Consider the following 8,934-nt stretch of genomic DNA (forward strand, 5'->3'; position numbering starts at 1 on the left):
TTTTCGAGTATGGACATCATCAAAGCTTCGCTTTAAAAAACAATTACATGAAACAAGGATGTCGACACGAGAGCAGGGGGTAAATATAATGAGAAAACTGCATGATAAGTGCCACCCCCCCCCACCCACCCCCCAAACCTTCTCTCTATACTTGAGGGCGAAGCTCTTCCCATGTATGGTTCTCACCCCCGCAGGCACATCATGGTGTGTCTCGGGTTTCGTGTTTCTCGGAGAGCTTACTGTCGGTTCATGGTTCTTTTACTTTGCCGTTGCACTTGAGGTGATTTGTTACAGCGGGCTCCTCTCCGTAATTGCCCTGTGCAATTAGACGGAGTCTTCGTTGTTGTCCTATTCGGGGTGCTGCGGCGAAAATCTTCTGCCCTCTTTAGCTTCGCAGCACAAGTTGTTCATAACAAGAGACATTTTCCCTACGTTTAAATGCGCGCCGCTTGTTTTTATTTGGATTGTCTTTCTTCTCCCAGAAAAGGCGTGACCGGATCAAGACTCTCTCCATCTAAGAGCACAATGCACCTCTCCCTCGCAAGCCTCAGCCTCTCCTCCCAACAACTCGATGGCCACCTTATTCAAGCGAAGCTTGTATCGGCGGGCTTCCGCAGTCGGTGGTGGCGTACGCTGAGCACCTTTCGGGGAAGACCACTTTATCCCCGTGCTCTAACTATGATGATGATTATGATATGCCCTTAGAGTATTCGGCACGTACCCACCGGCGGACTGGACAGGGATAACGAGGTGACCTTGTCTACTTTATTGAGAGAGACGATTATTGTACTAGTGAGCAGGAGGAAGTTTTTAATGCATCCACCCAGTGAGAGGCATCCTTATTCCAAGATGCCCTTGTGCTGGCTTGCCGTCCGGGCCCGTCCTACCAGCTGGCGCTGGTCCGAGAGCTCGAAGCTGGTCAGCTTCGTCAGCTTCACCCACGTCTGGTAGGTGGGGGTGAGATCTGTGGTTAGAGTAAGGGTCCGTTTTTAGAAGGCGTGTTCTTCGGGCTGTGACGTTCGGTAGTTGCCACCGGTGCCGCCGTTCGTATTATTCCACGTGGATACAATCCCTTCCTTCGCGGGTACGAGCCCAAGCCGACCTTGAAGCACCCGCAACGCTGGTAAAGGCGTCACGTACGCGCGGGGAGCGAACAATAGAGAGTTTTAGCAGTCCGTCTGTTCCGTCATGTACGTAGTTACCGTGTTGACCGGGATCCGTCTTGGCACTTGGGCATTTGTCGCGGTAGGGGGATATGTTCCGCGGGCCTGCCTTCGCCATGTCCGCGTCTCCTCACCCTTCCTCTTCGCCCTTCCGCGCGCGCAGGCGCAGACGGGTCTCGGCCAACCCGGTAACAACGTAACCAACAGAACAGACGGTCTGCTAAAACTCTCTAATGACCGGCCGGATCTGCTTTGTTCCCCAGAGCGTCATCCCTTCCCTCCACGCGAGACGAGCCCCCGGGGTCCCCTTCTCCGCCAGACGCCAAGCGATTCCCCCGGAGGAAGCCGCCGTAGGAGAAAACCGATAGCGCGCCCCTGCGTTCCGGTCCGAGAAATATACGGGGAAAAAATTAGTAGTGGCTTAGCTCTGCTATGCCAGGATATACGCAGCGTGAGCTAAGGTTCAGCAATCCAGTCCTGTCCAATCCAGTCCAGTCCAGTCCAGTCCAGTCCTGTCCTGTCCTGTCCTGTCCTGTCCTGTCCTGTCCTGTCCAGTCACTGCTCCTCTTGCATGCTCAGAACGGCTAGCCACCGTAGCACGGCTCTTCACGAGCCACGCGAAACGGCTATCAAGCGGCTCCGGTGCAGCGTCAGACTTGGCTACTCCGCAATTGAGGCGCATACATATTCTAGTTCACTCTAGCGTATACCTAGGCACGCGCCGGTGCCAGTGTGTCTGCCGCGGCTATGATGCAACACAATCCAACACAATCCCCTTTCAACCAACCCAATCCAAATCCAAGCCAAGCCAAGCCAATCTAATCCAATGTCCCTCGCGCTTGCGCAGAACGGCCCTTCACGGCACACGCGAAACTGCTCAACCTCGGCCAGTGTAGCTTACGCTACAAAACGCCGCTCACTGCACCTCCCGCCAGCACAGACCGGCATGCCATCAGCAGCACTCCGAGACCACCTCCACAGCCCAGTGGAGTACGCGATCCCCGGCTCAAGAGCTCAAGCCCCCGATCCAGCGGTGCGCCTCCAGTGCGCCTCGGCGCGAGAGCGAAGGATCTCGCCTCCACGGCCCGGAACCTGCCTACCTGTCCAGGAGCCGGACGAGCGCCGACGCTACCCCGTCCTCGAGACCGGTGAAGGAGCCGGCACCGTCTAAACCCTGTTGCTATCCGTTCGTGTCTCTCTTCCTCTCAATTCTGCGTGGACCCACTGAAAGGGGAAACAGTGACCCAGCCCGTTATAGGCTCTTCACAGGGCGCTACTCTCGCTCGCCGTTCTTACCTGGAGCGGGTGGTGCGCACACGGAAGTGTCCACAATGGGAGTCAGTCAGCGTCGTCGCTCGCATCACGCCACATGTACGGTCGTTCGCTCTCGTCGGGCAGCTCATCTCCTAAAGGGGTATTCACACGACGGAGCGTTTCAGCGGAGAAATCCGAGGGAGGTCGTGACGTCACCGCAGGCGGAGTTCCGCTCGGCCAGCTCCTTCGCTCACACGGAGGATGCGACTTTCGGACGGACATCACTGTTTGCAGTCGCCTATCTCTAAAGCAGAGCTGCCGTAGCACCGCCGATTCTGCGACGGCGGCCATTTCTGTTAAGCTCATACGTACTGATCTTGTCAACCGACCAAAAATTGGTCGTCGACGCGATGCAGGTGCTGCCGCGCGCAGAGAACGGCGCGCGACGTGGTAGCAGCCGGCCGCCCACCTACAGGCCCGCATACTGATGTTAGGCTTAACACTGCGGCGAATATTCGATCGGCGCTCTGGCAAGCGGCTCAGGTGACGATTTTTAAAGCAACTTTCCATCACATCATTACCCCATTTCTCGTATACGCAGCTTTGTTTGCGCCTTGGGGAGCAATAACAAGCTGTCGCTCGAGCTACCGGCGCCGCCCTGCGCCACTTCGCGGCCGCCGCTCGCCAAGCGCCCGTTCTGGTGGTATACGCGGCTCCCTCAGTGCGCCTGTCATGTGCGCCACGCATTTTCGTGTCCGATGTATTAAGAAGCGATAAAAATAGAGTGCCTGCAACCGCTCTAGAACTTCAGCCGCGGCCAGGTGCCCGACGAGCAGACGAAATCCCGCCTCCTCCGCCGCCGAGCGTCGGAGGGTTTGTAGCTCGCGAGCAGAAGCTCCGATCTCCCATCGGAGGCGGTGCGCCGGAGAGAAACCGTGACGTAGGGGTCACGTGGCGCGCACTCCTAGGAGCGAAACGGCGGATTTCTCTCTCGTGTGAATAGCGGCACGGATAGGCCGCGCGTGTTGCGCTCCGCGGAAGGGCGGCCAGCCAGTGAAGAGCGTAGGCGTTCCCGATAATCGCAGAATGATTTACAAAAACGTAGACCAAATATTGGCGTTCGAATAAAGCTAAGCGAAAGAAAAATCAAAACATCCCCCTCGCGAGGGGCCCGATCAAATGCAGAGCATTTCCGCGGGGGGCGTGCCTGCAAGTCTTATGGATTACGTATTGGTTGTTGTTGTAATTGTTGTCTTCCAGCGTAGACATTGTCGATGAAGTCGATGGTGAAACGTGAAACGTGCCGTGAACCCCCTGCCGCGGCTATTACGCAACGTGGAGAGGCTACGACGCAACGTGGCGCGGCTATGACGCAACACAATCCAACACAATCCACTTTAATCCAACCCAATCCAAATCCAATCAAAGCCAAGCCAAGCCAAGCCAATCCAATCCAATCGAATCCAATCCAAAGCCCTTCGCGAGAGAGTGTTATAGCGCCGAAATCGCGCCACCACATGAACGCGAACCGAACGCGGCGAGAGAGGGTGCTGCGAGCGGAGAGAAGGCGAGGAGGACGCGGGGGAGAGGGCGCACCTGTGGCCGACGGTTGAATGAGTCAAGGATATAAGGCGCGTGCGTAACCTTCCATTCTGTGTCGGCTCCGTGGAGCAGTCGGTAAAGTGCCGTGTACCTTGCGCTCCGGCCGCAGAGTCGTGGGATCGAAACCTGGCGCCGGAAGGTATTATTTCTTTATAGTGTAGGGCGCGGACTACGTAGTGATGCGGACTACGGACGCCAACGCGGGTGACATCGTGAGTTATTAAAATGCTCTGCATTTAAAAAAAATTGCGCCCACCTCCCCGCGAGGGGAACCCTGTGTAGATGCGACGCATCGTGGGGTTCACTTGGTGTTTCCGGAAAGTTGGATTGGTTCTGAAATCGCATGAAACGTGTCGGGAACGCGTATGTTTATTACGTTTTATTATTGGCCAATCTTGGTCAATCAAGTGGTATGCTTGGGGCTTCGCTGTCGCAACGACCTTTACTCCGGTTGCTGTAAGTGGGAGCTTCTTTTCTTTTATTGCAAGTGTTAATCATTGCCCCATCATGCGTTGTATCAGTAGCATCTTGACGTGGTTTGAATGAGTCAAGGATATAAGGCGTGTTCGTAGCATTTGATTCTGTCTCGGTTTTGTAGCGCAGTGGGAAGAGCACCATGTACCTCGCGTTCCGCCCACAGGGTCGTGGGATCGAAACCGGGCGCCGCTAACTAATTTTTTTATAGTGTAGGGGGAGGGGTGTGGAGGAGGAGGAATCAACTTTTACTGATCCCAAGAATTCGGGGGGTCGCGCTGGCGCCAGACGGGGTGGTTCCCTAGTTACGGGACCCATATGTTCCCAGCAGCTCCTGGCCCCTGTCTGTCAGTGCGAGCTGAGTCGGCAGGGCGGGGCTGGTCAACAAGGTCTCCCATCGCTCAAGGGGATGGGGATTGGGGGTGTTGTGGGGAAGGGAAGGAGGGGGGGTCTTGAGTTCTGTACACTCTGCCAAGATGTGCGGCAGGGTGCCCCTCTCTCTTTTGCAAAACGGACAGAGCGTACCGTGTTCCGCAGGGTACAAGCGGTTCATCAGTACGGGATGCGCAAGCGATCCCGCCTGCGCTCGACGCAGGATCGTCTGTTGCTGCCTAGTCAGTTTGGGGTGCGGTTCCGGCAGTGTGCACCTCTCCTCGCGGTACATCCGGGTAATTTCCCGAAAGCTGGTAACCGGGTGCGGTAGCTCTTCCGGCTCGTGCTCGGCCCGGACTGACATTTCTCGGGCATGGTAGTCGGCGATGGTGTTGCCTGCTACCCGCGAGTGAGCCGGGACCCACACGAGCTCTATGGCTCTTCCCGGTGGCTTGCACTTGGATAGAATGGCTCGGGCCGCGGAAGAGATTACCCTCGTGCGGAAGCTTCCGTACGCTGTCATTGAGTCGGTGACCACGGTGTCCACGCATGGTTGTGCGAGTGCCACGGCCACGGCCACTTCCTCGGCAACTGCGGGGTCTGTTGTCTTCAGGGACGCGCTGGCGATCAGCCGGTCTCTGGACGTAACTACCGCCGCTGCACGGTCGCTGTGTTTTCGGAGCGAGGCGTCCGCGTAGAGGACCCTGGGGTTCTCTTCCAGCTTCCGGGCTATTGCTTTTGCCCGCGCGGTGCGCCTCTCGTCGTCCTTGCCCGGCGTCATGTTCCGGGGAAGGGGTTTGGTCAGAATGCTCATCTTCCAGTCTTCCGGAAGGGCTGCCTTGATGGGTACTGGCTCGATCTGACAACCTATCTTGCGTAGGACGGCTCGTCCGTGCTCCGTGTGACTGAGCCGGATTCTCTGATTCGAAAGGTGGGCTTCGATGAGCTCCTCCACCGTGTTGTTGGCGCCCATGTCTAGCAGTCTTTGCGTGGACGAGTATATGGGAATGCCGAGTGCTTGCTTCGTTGCCTTGCGAAGCATCGTGTTTAGGGTGTCCCTATTCGCCTTCGTCAGCTGGAGATACGGGGCGGAGTAGGTAACCCGCGACACGACGAAAGCGCGTACCAGGCGCATGGCATCGTCCTCTTTCAGGCCTCGGTTTCGGTTAGATACCCTCCGAATCATACTGAGTATCTGTTCGGATGTAGTCTTGATCTTTTTGACGGCGGCGTGTGCCTTCCCGTCGCTCTGAAGTAGTAGGCCGAGAATCCGAATCTGCTGAGTTGGCTTGATGGCCGTTCCGTCGATGGTGATGGTCACGTTCGGCAGCGGCTCCTTCTGAGGTTTCCCCGGTTGGATCATGAGCAGCTCAGATTTCTGGGGAGCGCAGCTCAGTCCGCACGACTTGGCGTACTCGTGCACGGTCGTTGCCGCCCGCTGCAAGGCTTCCTCCACCCAGGCATCGGACCCGGCTCGGGCCGTCCACACCGTAATGTCGTCGGCGTAGAACGCGTGGTCCACGCCTTCGATTTGCTTGAGGGGTGTGGACGGACAACGCCGTATGGAGAGACAAGGCGAGTGAATGAGATGCAGTCGCATCTAAAAAGGTTTATTTTGGCTCGATCAATGGTTTTGCGTTTTTGTTCCAGAACGTGCTTTCGTTTTCGTTTTGTGGTCATTGCGTGTCGATTTTGGACGTTTTCGTTTTGACTGAGGCCAAGCACAGCGTGCACTCCCGTTTCCGGAGGGAGGTGGTTGTAATTTTTCTGAAGGAATTTCCTATTTCTCTTAGTGATAGTAAGTTTCTCTGATGAGAAAAAAAATGGATGGAAAGGGGTAAATACATTCTATGTCAAACAAAGAGTAGCCATGTACACCCCTATTTTACATTGGGCAATAATTCATTTAGTGTGTGTGCGTGTGTGCGTGCGTGTGTGCGTGTGTTAACAGTGCTTTGCACCATAAAACAATGACCAAATTCCGATGAAGCATGTCGATTACTGAGAACGCACAGAAACGATGCGGTCTTCCGCTTCAGAGCACTTTTGCGCATGCAACCCGGCCCAGATATCGCCTTCTTCCTATAGTTCAACTTTTGGGCGTACAGAATTTTTTTATTGTGGGCTTTTCAGATGAAATCGGCGAAAGTCGTCGATATGATGATGAACAAACGTTTATTATAGAGCAAATGGTTGGGGGAAGGGGGTGTGGTCAGCCTCCTACGTCCAGGAGGCCGCGAGAGGGCGCCGCCGTCACCGCCCGGTCGACCAGCATAGCTTGATCTTCACGGTCGGAGCTGGTCAGCAACCTCTCCCACTGCTCACGGGAAGGGGTGGGGGTCAGGCGGGGAGGGAGGGGTGGAAAGTGCGGGCTTTCAATGACAAGATGGAAAGTGTCTAGTGGGGTATTACATGGTTGACAGGTTTTCGGGTAGGGCGTAGGAGCAATGTGGTGAAGTCGTGTACAGTTGTAATGTCGTGTACAGTCGTGTACAGTTGTAACAGATGGGTAGGAATCAGTCGCCTGCGCTGCAGGCAACCGCTGAGGGCCCTGGTGATGTCGGCCTCCAGTTCCTGCGGTTCTGGTAGACCTGCTGTTACAGCCAGCCACTCTGGTGTAATCAGAACTGTAAGCTCCACAACTTCTACGGTAAGCTAGATGATATTCGCAAAGGCTCGCATTTGAGCGGGCTGAGGAAATTACCAAGCGATTACACGAGCCTAACCCAAATAAGCACCTGCTGCCGTTTAATCCCTAAACTAGAGTAATGATAATTATAATGGTGATATTAATTATGATTCAACGGCCTGCTACTTTCTAGCCTAATTTCTGGTTACTTACTTGTGTCAATGGCACCGGTGCTCCCGATGTCGCCATTGACACCGTTAAGATGAAACGACGTGCCCTAACTGCAGCAGAAAATGCCAAGAAAGGAAACTCTACTGAAAACCATGAGCGTATTTGTACTAACAGCATTCGACAACAGTACCAATGGCTGCGACTTTCACTCAGAAATAATCTTTACGGTTTTTGAGAGACGCCTCATTTTTGCGATTGTAAACAATTTTGCTGGTAACCCAGCAACTTTGCCTTCAATATACGCCTCGAGCTTCGCGATCGCTGCGCCGCCTGCCGCCGCTTCTCCGCGGCGCTTACGGGATGTCCGCTGCGCAGCTGATAGCCGCTCATGCAGTGTTTTGGTTCTCTTTCGCTTCTTTTGCCTTTCCGCGCCCTAAACATCTTGTTATGGTGATGTCTGTAAGCACGTAGTACGTTTAGGGCACTTTAAAAAAAATCCTCCGTCGCATGCCCCCGCGCGAGGGACACGTGTAAATGCAGAACATAGTGGGGTTCCGTGGTGTTGGTGTTGGTTCTGGGTCGGTTTTGTGGCGCAGTGGGAAGAGCAGCATGTACTTCGCGTTCCGCCCACAGGTAGTGAATGCGTTGTATCAGCAGCTTCTTGACGTAGTTTGAATGAGTCAAGGATATAAGGCGCGTTCGTAACCTTCCATTCTCTGTCGGCTTTGTGGCGCAGTGGGTAGAGCACCATGTACCTTGCGTTCCGCCCGCAGAGTCGTGGGATCGAAACCAGGCGCCGGTAAGTATTATTTTTTTATATAGTGTAGGGGGAGGGGTGCGGACCTGTTGTTGAGAGCGAGGAGGGTAGCGTGATGCGGGAGAGGAGGAGTGGGGGAGAGGGCGCGCCTGCGCGCTGAGCTGTTGCGGACGGACATCGGACGCTACATGTGAGTTAAAGAAATGCTCTGCATTTAAAACATCTGCGTCCTGATTAGAGTTGTTAGAGTGCTGGAACGCCAATAAGAGCTAACCGGGGACGCGGTACTGCGCGCTTCTTCGCCGCTCTTACGGGCGTCGGCGACGGCGGCGGCACATCACCACTGTCACCTCCGAATAGCTCAGGCGCAAGTGAATTCTATTGACGTCTCGTTTAGACGTGATATTAGCACAGTTAGTGGTTGGTTTCGTTTTGCAGCGCGAACAACGAATTCGGCCTTGTTTTGAATGTACACGTCTTACAAAAATATCATTCGGGGAAGTGATTACCTA

Source organism: Haemaphysalis longicornis, unplaced genomic scaffold (genome assembly GCF_048455015.1).
Source record: "Haemaphysalis longicornis isolate Haplotype H1 unplaced genomic scaffold, Haemaphysalis longicornis Haplotype H1 scaffold_8, whole genome shotgun sequence".
In the NCBI taxonomy this organism is placed as follows: Eukaryota; Metazoa; Arthropoda; class Arachnida; order Ixodida; family Ixodidae; genus Haemaphysalis; species Haemaphysalis longicornis.